This window comes from Typopeltis vanoorti, chromosome 22 (assembly GCF_054136105.1).
Source record: "Typopeltis vanoorti isolate ZY-2024b chromosome 22, IOZ_Tvanoo_1.0, whole genome shotgun sequence".
Lineage (NCBI taxonomy): Eukaryota > Metazoa > Arthropoda > Arachnida > Uropygi > Thelyphonidae > Typopeltis > Typopeltis vanoorti.
Genome location: NC_143570.1, coordinates 25633602 through 25649216, shown reverse-complemented (window position 1 = coordinate 25649216; position 15615 = coordinate 25633602). Strand labels below are relative to the sequence as shown.

General features: G+C 35.7%; 1 long non-coding RNA gene across 1 annotated transcript in view; it reads left to right on the top strand.

Moving 5' to 3' along the window:
• The window catches only part of LOC150094248 (uncharacterized), a 28016-nt gene extending 12401 nt beyond the window's left edge, over positions 1-15615 (top strand). The window contains exon 2 of the long non-coding RNA XR_016550222.1: positions 15141-15615. This is a non-coding gene — a long non-coding RNA (uncharacterized LOC150094248). The remainder of the gene's footprint in view (positions 1-15140) is intronic.

Genomic DNA, 15615 nt, shown 5'->3' with positions numbered 1-15615 from the left:
CAATATTAAAATATATTTATAGTTTTTATTAAAACAACGGGACGGTCGGGAAATATGAAAAAACGGTACTGTCTCATTCAAAATGGTACGTAGGATCAGACTTCTCTGGTATTTAGAAAGCAACAATCTTCTCTCCAATATACAATGTGAGTTCCGTAGACATCGCTCAACTTTAGACCATTTGGTTCGTTTAGAAACTTGTATAAAAGATGCATTTCTGAAGCAAGAACACCTTGTTTTAGTTGATTTTTTTTGACATGGAAAAAATTTATGACACAGCCATTTCTCCAGGCTGTGTCATAAGTTTTTTGAGACCCAGGTTATGACCTCTATAACCTGGGTCTTAAAGGACACCTTCCTGTATTTATTAAAAACTTTCTTTGCAAGCGAATTTTCCAAGTCAGAGTGGGAAATACGTCATCTCGGTCATATTATCAAGAACAGGGTGTTCCCCAAGGCTCTGTCTTAAGTGTGACACTTTCCGCTGTTAAAATTAACTCAATCACCGAACAGCTTCTTCCCACTGTAGACAATGCTCTATATGTTGATGACTTCACAATTTACTGTCACTCACGTAACATGAGGGTAATTGAAAGACAATTTCAGCAAGCAAGTGATCATGTCTCTCTGTGGGCTCTTAATAATTGGTTTAGGTTTTCAAAAACGCACTCTTCACCCCAGATCCTGAATTAAGAATGGGACATACTGTTATTCCAGTAGCTACAGAAACCAAGTTCTTGGGACTCATCTTTGACAGAAAACTTACATTTCTAGCACACATTCGTCAACCAAGAGAAAACTGCAAGAACGTTGAACCTTCTTTGCACTCTATCCTCTACTGGGTGGGGTGCTGATCGAGCTTCATTGCTCCATCTTTATCGTGCACTTATACGTTCAAAGCTGGATTATGGGTATCCAGTCTATGGTTCTGCAACACAGAGTAACCTGTGATGGTTGGATTCCATCCATCATCGGGGTATACGGATAGTTAGTGGCGTCTTTCGCACATCACCCACTCAGAGTCTTTATGTTGAAGCAAATGAACCAGCTCTATCACTTCCACGGAAACAGTAGTCTCTTAATTATGCCCTAAAGATAAAGTCTCTTCGAGATTATCCATGGACGTCTCTTTTCTCTGCACTGGGAAGCTCAATACCACACACTTCAAACTGTCATACGTCCTTTTTGGTATGCGTATTAAAGAGACTAGGCAAGTCATCATGGCAGGAAGCAGTATATATAAATACTATATTGCTTCACTTAACTTTTGTACGTATATATTACAAAATATGTAATGTTTTGTGATGTGTATGTGCAGGAGTTGAGTACTAATGTATATATTATTCATTAGTTTAATTTCTGACCAATCATGTATTTCTGTAGCCTTGTGTTGCCTTGTTGTAACTTTATTGATATGTAAATACCACACTGCTAAACTTAATTTTTATGCATACATAATGTATAATAATTCCTCTTTAACTCTGTGTATTACTGTAATAACATTTGTTATAATCTTATTGTCGTAATTTTATATGTAGATACTGCATTCCTTGGCTTGGTGTTTTACATGCATTTCGTTTTGCCTTTTTCACTATATAAATATACTGCAATCATTCGAAGGATATTTAACAGATTTATTCGAATCTGTCTGATTATTAGGATAAATTCTTTACTGCTCGCTACTGCTCTCACCAACCCACCCTGTGCAGCATGGGGGGACAGAGGGAGTGGTTCTCGTCTCCTCTTTGGTTCTGGATCTCTGGGTTGCGGATTGTTCTCCCTTATACGAGTGCCCCTCGTACTTCCTCTAATCCTTTGGGTTTCATAATATAGAGATGCATTGGTACAAATCCGTGGTTATTCCTTATCAATTTATTCAGTACGTTGCTATCTCGAGTCTGTCGATTTGTCGCCCGTGGGCTTTCTTTCATTTTACATCTGCTGTAAAAGAGTTTTCAGTGTTTATACAATTCTCTTATGGTTTCATTTATTTCGTATACTTACGTTGGATATTTTGAGACAGCTGGTTATTGAAGTAGGAGACGATGCACAGACATATTACTTTGTAATTTGCCTGTCATTTACTGCCCACACTGAGAAGAGAAAACGAGGGTAATTACCAGCAACAAGCAGATGGCCTACGAGACAAGTTGTTTTACATGGCATGCATCGCTGAGGGTGACCTCGCAGCGAATTTTTGTATAGGTAGAATATGCTTCTTTTTTAGTACTCCTCTCTCTCTCTCTCTCTCTCTCTCTCTGTGTGTGTGTGTGTGTGTGTGTGTGTGTGTGTGTGTGTGTGTGTGTGTGTGTGTGTGTGTGTGTGTGTGTGTGTGTTCTTCTGGTTTTTTATTTATTTATTTTTATTTTTTTATTTAGTGTCCGGCTCTGTTACCACCTGCTTCTTGTAAGTTTAATGTGTTGAGAGGCATCTTAAATCTTTTCTTTTCTTTCAATTAATCTTAAAATTAATATTTTCTTTTCCATTTTTGCTATCCCAGCGGTAATTTATGCGCATTTGGCTAATTACAAATAACAGATGAAATAATAACCGAAGAATGTTGTATATTGGTAAAGGTTATAATAAGAGCCGAAAAAAAGTCGATATAAATATGAAATATTCATTTTTTTTATTGAAATGACACTATTTCTTGATTTATTTAAAATAAATCCTAAAGTAGCGAACATGCTTTTGCAAAGTACTTAAAATTGCGCAGATAACTTCGAACTCTGACTGTGAGTTGGAAGTTATCAATAATAACATGCTATCAATAATAACAACAATCCAATATGGCCATTTACATGACCTATCTTATCCTATTCCAATTTACGCTCACGCGTAACCCTACACGTTTTACCTTGTAGGCATTCAGAACCGAAATCCTATTGTAGCAATTTTATATGTCGGTTTGTCATCATCCATTGCTTGGATTGAATTTTTCGGCTATCTTATACTTATTTCCTATAACCTTCCATTGAAGAAAGAGTGTGCAAGAGCAAACGGGGTGCAGATTAATATATAGGGGAGGATTTTTTTACGTGTGTTCTTCTAGTCTGTTTGCCGGATGAAAAACTTGAGTTTCCGAGAGGAAAATCCCTGATATAGTCATATGAGACTGACTAACTCGCTTTCAGGTGAAGAGTCCTTAGAAAAGTTCTTCGAGTCTTAGACTGGATTCGAAGTCTGGTCTTTCAACCAAAGAGCTTCATCTATACTGAGTGACCTACGGATTCTTCTATTAGGAAACACCATCTGTGTAAAATAAATAGCAACAAATGAAGATGGCCTGAAAATGCCATTTTCTTCATATCTAACTTAGGGTAGCAAGAACAGAAAAGAAAATCACGAATCCCTTTATTTTATGTTTGGCATATGGATAATCGAATAAATTCGATGAAGAGCAAAGAAAGAAAGAACGAAGAAGAATTTTTATATGCTTTTATATTTCTTTTATTTGAAAATCATATTTTGCAAACTTGAATGTGTCTCAGGTTACTTCGTGATTTTTTCCCTTCATCTTGAAACAAAACCGGATCCAGAAAAACTGGATTTTTATTTAAAATTACATTCAGCCAATCGTGAGAGAAGAGCCTAAATCCTGTGTTTCTAGTCCGTCATTTTGTTTCGAAATGGAAGACTAAATAATCAAGTGGCCTAAGACATATCCGACACCATCCTAAAGAAATCTCACAAATACATGTGACAGTTACTTTAGTAGCTGTTCCCGATAGTTTTTTAAAACATCCATACTTAAAAAAATTATAAAAGGGTTTTAATATAATCGAGACAGTATAATATTGTAGCTATCATGTGAACAAAATATTTTCTTATTAATTAGTTCATATTACTGTAAACTCATATTAATAATTCTGAAAGAGTGTAACGTTATGAATCGCCCATAGCAACGCAAGCAGGTGGTTTTTGATCATTCTCTATGTCGAAAGTATCCTTGTTAAGGCATTGTGGTGCGTCATCCCGTGATCGAAATGCTGCAAAACTTTGTAGGAATACATTGTACGTCACGTGGAAGCGATATCTGAGAAAAAGAAAAAGTACTTCCAAAATTCACCGCCAGGGACGCTATATGGTGGACCCGAATGTAAATGCAGTCATTTTTCTGTGTGTAAGAAGGAGAAATGCGACAAAAGCATAAATAACACATTTTTATTCACTACCATTATGCATTCACGGACTGTACTGTTCAATATGCTGCTCTTTCCATGTGCCACACACTGAATCCTTTGTACAGCGTGTTCAACGGCAGAACGCAGCTGGTCGGGACTGATGGTGCGTTATGCTGTCTTTCAGCGCTGACAAGTTATCAAGATGATCTCGATAAACTCTATCTTTGAGAAATCTCCAGAGCCAGAAGTCACAGGGGAGGGTCAGATGAAGTGAACGAGGCGGCCATGCAGTGGGAAACGCACGACTGATCACTCTGGCTTCCGTGAAATGTTCTCGAAGAACCTCCTGTACGGATCGACCGATGTGTGGAGGTGCCTCATCTTGTATGAAAATGACTGAATCTAGGCACAAAGACGCTACTGTAGCTGTGACACAACGAAATTGTTTATCATATTGCGATACCTCTCGGCAGTAACTGAGCAGGTCACAGGACCCGACTGGCGAATGTCTTCAAAGAAGAATGTCCAATGATAAACGAAGCTATAAACCCGCACCAGACAGCAACTTTGGGATGCAAAGGAATTTGTTGGATTCCATGCGGGTTTTGCGTAGCCTATACATGGAAATTGTGAGTACTCACAGATACGTTCAGGTGAAAATGAGCATCATCTCCCCACAAAATCACCCACTGCCACGCAAGCCTCCAACTCCACTCGAACAAAGAAGGTTAATGCGAATGTCAGTCGAAAGTCCTGCGGGCTCATCTCCTGTGTCAGGGTTATCTTGAATGGATGATATGGAAATCTTCAGTAGAATTTTCCAGACAGCTGTGTAAGGCACATCCATGTGTCTTGATACAGCATGTGCACTGCACAAACCAAGGTTGTTATTCATGGCCTGCTCCACAGCAGCAGTGGCAACTTCATTCACTTGTTGTGAAATGGATTTGTTTGAGACCTCTGCCAGGTGTAACTTCCAACGATTCCGTTTCTTCAAAATGACTAATCATTCATAGCAGATCACATGGAGATAGTTGACCTCGTCGACATTTGTTCAGGCGACGAAATTCCGGAGTGCAGCACTGCAGTTGTTTAGGTAGTACAGCTTCACGAGCAAAGTACGGTGGGGCAAAGTTAGTGCCATCGCCGTGTAAGATATTAACAACCAGGATGAAAGGAAAAAAATCCCGTGTCCATCTTTTTACACCCTCCTGGCATCTGCCGAGTTGCGTGATACGCAAATTCATGGAATTTGCATATCACGCAACTTTGACATTGTGGTGCATTTTGGAACTTTTTTTTGATTTGAGTAACTGTTTTGCATGTCCAATAAAAACATTAAAAAAATGACAATGGGGATCATTAGTTTTCCTCTTTTTTTTTTTTTTAATCAGGAGTAACAAGTTGCTTTTTTGGTTGTTAAAAACCTCGGTTCGAATCCCGCTTAGGACACAATGAACGTTTATCAAGGCTTTTCAATTGAAGGTGAGTTAGTCGGTTTCATACGAAGGCGGAAGGGTTGTTCCTTCTGGAAAAGAGTTTTTTTTTCATTCTACCAAACACCCAAACCACCGAGAAGAATGTATGCAATTAATAGACAAACCACTGGCCTCGTAGTGTTAGTTGCTTCGGTCGTAACTGAAAATAATCCAGTCCATCTTAGGCTATTCTGCTCCCACACATGGTCCTTTAGTTTCTCCTAACCCCCATCCGCTCTCAACTTTCTTTTTAGTATGTAAAAAAAAGCAGATCAGATCAGGTTTAACGAAATCACTTATTTATTGTAGCATTGTTATTTAAGAAATTCTGTGAGGAATTATTTCGATATTGCATATTTCGATTTTAGTAACATATTTGCCATAGTTGCTTATTCGCAGACGTTCGTTATTAATAACCTAAACTTCCAGAATCAAGGAAACGTGTACTGTGGGACGAGTCAAAGGGTAATATTAAATGGATAAGCTTTGGAATAGGTCCGCGGTATTCACTTTTGAAATTACTCCTCTTGGTTTCGTTAACAACATTAAAAAAAAATTAAACTGGGTTTTGAACAATTGGTAGAACTCTCTGATGAAGTGGATAATATGGACAGGCAGGATACATTCAACGAAAGTTTGGAAGAGCGAAATAAGAATCACATAAAAGAAAGCCATGTTACTGTTTATTTAAATGAAATAATTTAAATTTAAAAATCTCAAACTTAAACATAAATTAAAATAGCAGCAATGGCTTGTTGTATAGGAGAACATCACAATCTTTTTTGAAGCATTTGCTTGAGCCTTATACCAAAAAGCGGAAACACTAGGAAGAAAGGAGTCAAGGTCCCAGACCTTATAATTTAGAACATTGCCTACTTGGGTCTATTGAATTATAAAGTGAGGCAATGCTTCGTGCCTTTTCCATCCCTAAAACGGCATCAGCCTTTGCTATACCACTTGTACTAACCTCATTAACTACTGGCCTGGTTTTCTTTGTTTAGTTAGTGGACATGTTGCAGCTTACGTTGTGGTCATAATTGTCAACACGAGTTGAGAGTTTATTGGGACACGACATGTTCTAATGGCTGAGCAAACTGGAATAATCTATCACTTTTCATTAATTGCCAAAGCATGTTTATATTCTGATCTAAGATTTACACGCACGTGTAAGAAGAAAGCTTATTTGTAAATTTGTGTATTCTGTCCACAGAACACTATGTGTGTTATGTAAATATATGCATTCATTTTTTTCTATTATAATATCAAATATTTTTTCTATTGGCAGGAGAGGGCATTCTCATCTCAAATTGTTCGATTATATATCGTAAAAAATGTACGACACTGTCATAAATTACTTTCTGAATTTTGAATAATTATATAAAATAATAATTATTAGTTTGAATAAATTCTTTAATGTCTTTTATTTCTCAAAGATAGTTGACGGAGCTCCGTTAGCTCTAAATAGATTTTTAAAGACAGGTTTGCAACCAGTTTTCATGTTTCAGCCTTCACTGATATTCAGTCTGAGCTATTTTTGTATAATAATTCATTTATAAAAATATATAAAAGTTATATTTAATAATATAGTTAATTGGAGCATGCGTACCTCAATTGGTTTTCGATGGAATCCTTTGTTTGGAAAGATCTGGGTTCGATTCCCGTCTATGATGCGACCAACCTTTATTACTGCTTTGCAATCAAAGATGAGTTACTTGGAGGATTGTGGAGGATTGTCCTCCGGGAAACACAACGGAAAATCCCCTTGTTCTATAATAATTCCCCAGTGAAACCATTTAGGTTGAGGGACAACACACAAAGTTGATAACATAAACAAGTTTTATAGGAAGGTGGAAAATTTTTCTCCGTGAAATAGACAAACCAGCCAAAGAATACACAGTTAATAGATAATAATACACTGACTTCATATTCTCAGTTAATTGGGCAGTAATTTGAACAGACCCAACTTGAGATCATATGTTATTTATTTTTCCTCCTTTATAGTGGATAGGTTGTATATGTTACTCTTGAAAACGTTAGGTACATATCCATATTGCTATTATTTTTTTAAATATATAGCAGCTGTTAGATTCATTTTGTCCACGTGTCTATATGCGTGTTATTCCATTGCTTTAGCTATATGGATTTTCATGAATTTGGAGTTCGGGATGGCTACTAATATATTTCAAATTTGGTTTAGTTTTTAATGTTTTTCAGTAACAAAATTTGACCAAACGATTCGAAAGACAATGATCAACGTCATCATACATTAATGCTATTGTGAAATGCATCATTTTTACGTTACATTATTTATTAATATAGTTATGTTCTATTCTTTCTATTCTATTCAATTTTATTCTTTTGCCAAAGGTTATTATTCCGTACAAGAATGATGTCTTTTCTGACTATTTTTTGGATTTTAAATGCGATGTTTTCGCTATACATTGCTTCGTTTTTTTTATTTTTTTATTTACAATTTCATTATACACGGATGCCTTTTTTATATTATTTAAAGAAGTCCTTATAATTATTTTTGAAAGGTTTCATCAGTGAAATAAAAATCTAGGACAACAAAAACATCTTAGGAAACGTTTGTAGGACACTAGTTGGAATCCAGATTCTCCAAGAAAAACCAGAACGTCTAGTCGTCTTGTATTGTACAGATAATTGTTTATCGTAGAGAATTGAATGGCCTTGATCCGAATATTTGCCGAAAATGACTCAAGAAGCGGTCATGTCCTTTAATAATAGATAAGTAGCCATTCCGAACTCCAAATTCTTGGACATTTATTTTTATTTATATCGTTGCATAATCTTGTATGTTTTGTAACTTCGCCTTTATATTATATATAGCCAAGTGAGATAATCGAAATGCAACAATGGGAAAACAAATCGCATTGTTGCAAAAAATTCAAGCAATAAACTATTAATATTAGAACAATAAAAAAACAAACAAACTAGGTGTGTTGCTTGGCAACAAATAAATCCAACATAAAAACGAGCAAAGGTCTTTGTCATTTTTATGTTCGAACATTTAAGAAGGAGCGCTCACAGTTAAAACCATTGTATCGATAAAAGCCGAAGTCCATAGCATTGTGAGCACGTAGCAACGAAATTATATCGTGTCATTCGAAGTAATAGAAATATTTGAATGACTCGATGCGGTAGTTAGTCATTTGATGTATTTGTGGTATCAGTTACATTATATATTCAAGTGAAAGTTGAACGGAACAATATACAGCCATCACATGAGCTTTGCATTCTTCTGTTATTGTTGCAATTGCAGTTAATCATGGTATTGTCGTAGAAGTTACAACAAATTGAAATCCATCAAAGTCACGTGTTACGTCATTAATGATCCTTTTCATTAAGCCTAAATACAGTCAAGTGGATTTCATTTTCATAAACCTCATTGTTACGAGATAGGATAGAAATTTGATTTCCATTGTTTGCTAGTCTATCTACGCGAGTGTGTTCTGTGGCTGGTTTGGCTATTTTGCAAGAAGAAGATCTCTTGTAAATGTTATTCGCGCCTTAGACTAGATTTGAAATCCCTAATGATCGAAGTAGTCCCTCATTGCTAACATCTCAACGTATACATTTAACTTTATTCGCTTAAACCTTACATGAAAATATTATGCTTCTGAAAATTGCTAATTAAAGCCATTGCATGTTTTATTACTGTAAGTTGATTTGTTTTTATTACAAAATGGCGGCCTTGACAGTGACTTGTCCAATGGCTTTAGATCACTTCCGGGATTGTACAGAAGTGCATTCGACATTTAATAATTTTATGAGCTAATTAAAAAAAAAAAAAAAACTTGTCGAAAGAAGTATTTTTCAATCATCACCCTTGCCATCTATTTAACATAACAACTTCAAGAATACTTTGGGGACACGACCGCTTCTAAAAAGGGGTCAATTGAACTTGCCGTACATGGCAAACTTTTAGTACGTCTACATTCTTCGGCTGTTAGTCATGTGAACTGCTTACATCTCAAAGACGGACACCGTTAGCCTTTAAGTGTGAACGGTCACATGCGTCGGCAGGACAGGGTAAACGATTTCGACACACACACGCATAGGGATGTGGCGAGCTTCTCTTGCTACCCCCCCCCTCCTTCCGTCAAGTGGCATTGCATGGGAGAGCACTGATAGCGGAGTTGATGGGTGGTATCACATGACGTTCGTAATTGAAAATGGATATTGGTGGAAAAGGAATTTCGTGTACTGTAAGATTATAACATTGGGATAGTTCTTGAAAAACTAAGAAAAATAAACAAGAAACTAAAAATAGCCTACTGAAAAAAATGAAATAAAATAAATTGATTTCAACCAATTTTTTGCGGCACTAAGGAAATTCTACATCTTCCCTAATTTTTTTTATATTGTTATGATGAAATAATTAAGAATGACTGCAGATATTTCATAATTGCTCACGTTGTTAGGAGGACAATTTTTTTTCTTTTGATAAACTCTTTCAAATGCACATAATCCACAATACTGTAATTTGTAATTTCATTTCTATTTTAAAAAAGACTGTATTCTTGTAGAGTCGTTAAAAATATATTCTTGTCCATCAGACGACAGTACTGTACTAAAACATTGAAGTGACGTCATGTGTAGACGATTAACCAATTCGCTAATTGTGAAATTAACTACTAGACGGCGCTGCAAATATTGAATTTAATCGGCTGCTTCTTTTTCTTACTAAGAGAATATACAGGGTGTTCGGGATAAATTTGACAGTTTCGTAAGGAAAAAGAAAATCTTCTTTGTATCTATTAAATTTAATGAATTGACAAAAAAACATTACAGGCAGAGTTAATTACAATACTATCAACAAGATTTACTCAAAATAACCACCATTAGCATCGATCACAGCTTCAATTCTGCTTCGGAACCTCGAACAAGCTGATGCTACAGTCTCCCTGGGAAGGGCCGCAAAAACTGTTTTAATTTTATCCATTAACTGGGCTTTTGTATTACTGGAAGTGCGATTGGTGTCTTTTTCAACTGCGCCCCATACAAAATAATCCATGGGGTTAAGGTCTGGGGAGTTTGGAGGCCAAACATTTGGACTGGTGAAGTCGTAGAAATTTTCAGACAACCATTTTTGACTTTTCCCAGAGGTGTGGCAAGGGGCCGAATCCTGCTGCCATACATACGGCCTACCATTGGCTACCCTTGTTATCCAGGGCTTGACTACAGTTAGCAACTCCACGAACAAAGCCCGAATTCCAATGCCAGGGTTCTTCAACACCTGTTCCTGCAGATTTGCGAGGAATTCTGCTGTACGAACGCAATCAGATCGTCTGCTAGGGATCTTTCTTCTTGCTACATCCTCGTAGTCACCATTGCAAGTCTCTAGTTCATGCCTGATTGTTTTTACTGTATTCAGGGAGCATTGGGCAGCAGTCGTAATATCCTTATTTTGATGGCGGGCACGAATCATCATGATACAAGTTATTCTCTTCCATGATTCAGGTGGGTTCCAGCTATCCATCCTTTCTGACATCTTGTATATGAATGAAGAAGGGTCCAAACTTTTAAATGAAGAGAAGTGTGTGTTAATACATGTAACTTACGGAAAAATATAATTAATTATAAATATGTCAAATTTATAATTAATTCTCTGCAGGATCGGCCTTTTCGGAAACCATTTTGTTCTTCTAGTAGTTTGTCCTCCACAATGCTGCTTAGTTTATCTTTTAATATTCCTGCATATATTTTATATGCAGGAATATTCAGCAGACTAATTCCCCTATAATTATTGCAATTATTTTTATTTTCTTTTTTATAAATTGGGATAACCAGTGCTTTTTTCCAGTTTCCAGGTTTCTGTATGATAAAACATAAGCTTTGATCGAGTAAAATTAATTTTCGTTTCATATCAAAAGTCCTTCCCCTAAAAAGAACTCAATGATGCATATAACTCAATTTTCTGTTTCTGTATAATATAATAATTAATATTACAAATTAATTATTATATTATACAAATTAATAAATATTACAAAAAAGGCTGTTGTTGTTGATGATGGACGGTAGATGGCGTTGATGTTAGTAGTGTTTTTGTGTGTAGGTGAAGATTTAAGCAGTAAGCGGTGAGATGTAAGGATCCCAAAGACTCATCTTTGGGCTCCTTGCAGGAGTCACGTAATAATAATAATAATATATAATGATGTAAGTGCACCAACAATGATAAATATTACGTCACTGCTCAAACAACTAGTTTACAAAAAAAGTTGTATTTATTTTGAAGATATTTCAGCAGCAACAATAAGTTTAGCTCTTTACTTAACCAAATAGAATCGAAATTTAATCAATGAAATTAATATTCTATCTGATAGTTATATTTCAAACGAACAGATGGCAGCACCATATAATATTCCGGATAATTGCATACAATACCAGTCTGCACATCCTTTTCATACAGTTTCGATCTTATTTGAATATCAAATGCGTCACTTCGGTAATATTTCTGGACAATTTGATAAGAAATGACTTTTAGACTTCCACAGCGCTATGTTATAGAAAGCTAAGTTATTTATATCGTTAGCGATTCAAAGATCAAGTTCACTCGTGCGTAACGGGTCACATTTATCACAAAACATTTCGTGCCGAAAAGGTCAAAAAAGTTGTCTCGAAATAAAATCCGGATATTAATGATGATAAACAGTCTCTGTTTGATAAGAGACTGTTTATCAAACATCCTACAAATCCTTGGTGAGGTAACAGATTTTCACCGAGGAAAAAAAAAAAAAAATTGAAAGCATTTACAAATAAGATAAAATATTGTATTTTTAAAATAAAGTAAAAATGAAATATTTACTTTAAAAGTCAATGATATAAACACATAGAAATAATGAGAAACATGCGTCGTGTATGGGCAGATGGAGGAACTATGAAAGTGACCTTTGTGACATAAAAAATGTGCGATCGGAATATTAATAAGCATGTCTTTAATTCGGGAATATACAGCTGTACCTATATAAGACGTTGTAGTTGGGTGAACAGCATGTGCTGTCATTTTCGCTCTGGTAATGAAGAATAAAAATTCCAAATGCGTTATTCAGTTTGCTATTATTATTGCGTGTGTGAACTCTTAACAATATTTTACTTAAACATAAATACTAAAAAGTCTATAAACATAAATACTATATTAAATGCACTCTGTTATAAATTAATTGAAAAAAAAATGCTATTTTGTTATTATAGTAACAATTAAAATTTGAAATTTTCAAAATTTGAAAAAAAAAAAAAATGGGGAAAAAAATCGAAATCAGTTGGTAGTGATCTTAAGGCATCATAAGGCATGGCATTACTTATGCCTGAGAACGGTGTGGGCTGTGTATTATTGCATACAATAAACAATTCGATGGAAAGCAGCTGCCCTCCCTACACATTACAGGTTTCCTAGCCTGAAAATATTTCAAGTATAAACTTTTGCACACTTGCGTAAAATAACGATTAAAATAAGAATATATTTTATTAGAAAGTTTAATTTGATATTTAATAAACTATGTTGTATATCAGCATCACTGGTAATTACAATATTTTACAGTCCCCATCCGTCCAAATGTGTACTACTACAAGCTCACCCGTTTGCCCTTGGCAAGTGATTATAATATTCCGGATATTTAGGTACAATTTTTTTTGCTTGCTTACCAATTGCTTGTACTTAGCATATATTCATTGTGTCACAAAAAAAGCATCTGAGAAAAAAAAAAAATATATATATATATATTTTTTTTTTTTTGAGTATTCTTTTATTTTTATATTCTAGCACAAAAGTTATCCACTCGTGATCAAGTTTAATTTACACTCGATGGCTAATAGACAGAGCTTCCACAGTGGGTTCGAATCACCTATCATGTGGATGTTTGTGAAAGTTCATTAGGTGAAAATGATTATTTTATTAACAATCCCAAGCCTAATTAACATAAAAAGTAAAACACTTTAATTATTTCTCACTGAAATATGGCACTCGCAGTATCATATTTTAGCGACACAATCCGCCAAAGGAATGTTGATTTGATGACGTAATAGGGGTGAGAGAGTACGAAAAAGGAAATAGTGAGGGGGGGGGGTAAAAATAAGAGAAATCTACCCAATAGAACCATTAGAGGTGTTTTATTTAAGTAGCAGGGATCATTTTGATTAACATCAACAAACTTATGGATTCTATCGTCTTATAAGATTTCCAAGTTTGTACACTGAACCGCTTCAAATAATAAGGTTGTTAACGAAAATAAAGAAAAGAACTGTTCCAAATAGTCTTCACCTGAATGTTATGTTACATGTTCAGTAAATTTACAACAAAAACGAATAGAGATGAGATTAGCCAGTAAAGTTGTTTAAGAATAATTAGCTGTTCAAAAAAATATATTAAGTATTAGGTTAATACTAGATTTATTTTTTTCTTCTAGAGATCTAAGCGTATCACCTAACATAAATATGCAGTCAGCTATAAGAAGCAAATGTTTACCGAATAGGGGCGATAGTCACCCTGTAATAAAGTAGATTTTTTTTTCCTACATAATGCAAATACGTGAGTTCCAACGTTGAGTACAGTTAGCGTGTGACGTCACGACAAATGATAAAGTCTGTTGAAGGATTGTGAGTGTAACGTTATTCTCAAGACCGTTAACCATTGTAGTACAATCGGTAAAGGGAAAATTTACAGTTTTTTCTCCGCTTAATCAATTACTTGACAGATACTTGCGGTTGTGAAGAAAAGTCCGAAGGTAGAAATGGAAAATCTTCACGAGTTGCCATCAAGTACTCAATCGTTGCCTACTGTTCACTTGACGTCCAAAAAGCATTTTTTAGACGGATCACCGGAAAGTGTGAAATACAAATATTTATCACCTCCTCCCGTAAGTCCAATCAATGGGCCATTCCCGGATAGTAAAACTTGTTGGGAAATAATATGCAAGGCCAAAGCAGTCTGCGAGTCGGCGCTTTCAGCTAAAAGGTCTACGGAGGAGGCAGCAACTCGCACGAACCAGAGTGAAGATGTGCATTTTATGAGCCAAGAAGGGGGGAGTTTAGAAAACATCAGTGTCTGTGGAACATCTTCGTACGAAGATGTGGAATTGAGGAGTATGACTTCGATAGTTTCACTTCCACCTACATGGAAAGGAAGAAGATCGGGCGGATTTGCTGTGGATAAGCTTCGAACGGATGGCAAATCCTCGCTGCGTGAAGATCCTTCAGGGTCCGAATCTTCTAGTACAGCATTAAGTGAAGATTCTCTGACGGCAGCTAATTTTGTTCAAGGTAGGAATAGAATTAATTCAGTACTGTATTCTTTAACGAACTACGGAGTTGATAATCTTACGTAATCCACCACACGAAATACCGTGGAACCCGTAGATCATTGTCGTGTGCGTGGACAATACCTAACACCCCCTTCCCAATTCAGCTATTCTTACAGTTAACTTCAGTTTCTTAAGACGATGCAAATTTCGCATTCTTACTAACTGAATATACTTCATTTATCGAGAAAACTAACAAAGCATTTTGTTTCTATTCGTAGGTTATTCATCCTCTTGTGACACCAGCTGCAATTGCGAAGCAGATGGCGTAGGGCTCGTCAGTCAGCAAAGCGGTTGTAGTTCCAGTTGTGGTTGTTGCTGTGAAAAGTGCTCGTCGGCCAGGAGCGTCTCAATTTTAACTCAGAACGATTATGAAAGCCCTACAGAAGAAAACATTAGTAGAACCGGAGAGCACATGTCTTTGTGCGATAGATTTGCAAAATACCGTCTTTCCATGCTATCTCCAGAAGGCAAAAGTTGAAGCTTGCTTTTTTTATTTTTTAAGGGAGTTGCAGAGCTTTCTTCCTCCCTCTTAAATCAAAAGGGGTTTCCCCTTTTAAACTAGTTTTATGAATCTGACCTTGCTACACTTTTAAAATATTTGCGAGATTGTATTTGAAGATCTGAAGACAGTGTCTTTAATTTTATCGTAAATTTATGTCTCAAACGCCTTTTTAAAATAAAGATTTAAAATTT